Source organism: Sitophilus oryzae, unplaced genomic scaffold (assembly GCF_002938485.1).
Source record: "Sitophilus oryzae breed Bouriz unplaced genomic scaffold, Soryzae_2.0 scaffold_1297_pilon_pilon, whole genome shotgun sequence".
NCBI lineage: Eukaryota > Metazoa > Arthropoda > Insecta > Coleoptera > Curculionidae > Sitophilus > Sitophilus oryzae.
This window is the reverse complement of record NW_022145945.1, coordinates 8307458-8310183: the sequence shown is the minus strand read 5'-3', so window position 1 is coordinate 8310183 and position 2726 is coordinate 8307458.

Sequence of the window (2726 nt, the reverse complement as noted above, 5' to 3'; positions counted from 1 at the left end):
TTTATTACCAACAACAATATAACAAAAGGAAATCTAAGTGGTGCATGTTGCTTGATGCAATAAACAAGATCTTGTTTGTTGCGATTTAAAGAAACCTAAATCCTAGAATAATAACTATAAACCAGGACTGAAGAACTGCGGCACATAGGTATTTTATATGCTGATTGTGTAAAAGTAGAGATGGGTTGTTATATATTCTTATTTTATTACAGTATCTCATTTTTGAAAGAAGTGCGAAAAATTGAGGAGGTGATTGCTTTTCAAAAAATCCAAAAAAATACGAGTTTTCAAACAAAATGTTTGCCCATGTAAGGTTCCCTACAAAGTAATTTGTATATCCAGGAGTCTTAAATAAGTGCACATATTTTTAAGGGTACTATTATTTAAAAAAAAATTGAAAATTTGGATTTTTTTGAAAATATTTTTAGTTAAAAATCATAATTTGTTGATAATATGGCAACATAGCTAGTAGATTAAATTTACAAGAAATAAAATCCAGAAGAGATGCAGTGGTTCTCAAAATTTTGCAATTTGAACTTTTCAAAGTAAAATAACTCGGTTATTTTGGATTTATTTGAAAAACAGTAAAGAAAAAAAATGTTTCTTTTATCGAGATCTACCAACCCCGAAAATATTTACTCTTACTTAAGACTCCCCTGTATAAGTAACAATAATACGTTTGACGAAAATATCTTTGGATGAAAAATCCGCGTTTATGTATTGAAAATTTATTCTATATGTTTAACATAGAATAAATAACAAAAAGAAAAAATCTTTTATAGGTTCTAAATATGTCGTATGATCGAAAAACGTTGTTTAGTTGGTTTGGATATTACGATTATTGACACTTACGATATTCTGTTACATATATAGATAACCACGATTTTCATTTCCAAGCCAACTCTGACGCCGTTCTTTGCTTAATCATATAATATTATATTTAATTGTTTAATGATAGAAAATCTGTATTATCAACGTACTGTATTCAAAATCCGTAACTCTACGGATTTATCAGTAGTTCTGGCAACACCGTCTTCGGCAACCGCTCACTCTGTCGACTGAAGTATTCTTTATCCGCTGCGCTGTAAATGACTATCAGCGTGCAGTGGCGCAGAGCTAAACTAAATCTCGGATAGACTGACGGTAACGCCAGCTACATCTCGGCCAGGTTTTGTGTCACGAAATCGTCCATAAGATTGCGCATCTTCTTATTTTTTCAATCAACGGCAACACTCCTACTTGTAGATATGGTTCTAGAAAACTCCAATTTGGTTTGTGGATGGCTACTTTGAGTATGTCATATTATTACTATTTATGCCAGATTTGTAGTAAATTTTAAAATGTCGCATATTCCTTTCAAAGAACCAAAAAAATAGTATATTACATACCGAGGAGGGAAGTGTTTCACGAGGTGTTTCATTACTGTCGAACGGTTAACTAAATCTCGAGACAATAATGAAAACTTTCCTTCGAGGTTTGTATACTATTTTATTTACAACCACATCATTAATTAAAAAATAGGAACAGTATTTTATTTTGAAAAAAAAATGCGAAAATTTGTCATTTTCTGTTTTGGCATTTCCATATCTATAGTTACCGGTACCAGTGGTTGTTATGGCGCAAACCTTCAACAGCAAAACAAACAACTAAGTGACAGTTTTGAATTTCGCGTTTTCTCGTTCGCTTTATATAACATAGAAAGCCAGAATGTTGCCTGAAAATTATCTGCTTGCATTCCACTTACAAAAAAAGTCCATATACAGTGAGTCTAAAATATGTATTTTGGCCAAAAAATTAGCTTCTAGAAACACCATAGTGCACTGCAAGAAAATCTACAAAATAAAATGGTTATTTTTTGTAGACACTTCTGCGGTTAATCCAAACGGAAACTACTTGTCAGAAGTTAGGTTTACAGATATACAAAATTTGCCTAAAGAACAAAAAAATGCTTAATGTTTCGGAAAATTTATCTCTTTCCGTCGTCGGAAGCAAAAAAAAATACAAAATTATAATTAAAATCATAATGAAAGAAGGGATATCCTCTAAAAGAAAAATAAAAGAGGCTTTTTTAATACAATCTAATAAAAATAAATGTATTGCTCATGCATCTGTAGATGTTAGTAATGTATGGCAATCGCTTCTTTGATTTTAAAAAACATAACATAAATAAACATAACATACGTAAAAATTAAAAATAATCATACAGAAAGTTTGGGTTTTTTGGTTTTACCTTATTAAGTAATTGTTATTAGGTAGTAATTGTTAATTTTGAAGTTTAATTTGATATAATATCATTTTAGGAGAAAGTCAACGGTTTTTGTAGACGTATCTGTTTGAAAAAACTAAAGTGTTCTCGAATAGTTGAATTTACATACTTTAAATAGTTTTTTTCTTTATTCTTTGATTTTTTTTTGCTTCCGACGACCGACGGAAAGAGATAAACTTTCCGAAACATTAAGCATTTTTTGTTCGTTAGGCAAATTTTGTATATCTGTAAACCTAATTTCTGACAAGTAGTTTCCGTTTGGATCAACGCAGAAGTGTTTACAAAAAATAAATAACTAAATTTTATTTTGTAGATTTTCTTGCAGTGGCGAAATACCCCTATAGGATTTTTTGGAGAGATGAGTCCGCCAAATAGGTAATATCTAGACATTTTTTTTATTTTAGTTGATTTTTATAAAGTAGCCCAGCTCTATAGAGAAGGCGTACTTGATTCGGTAATT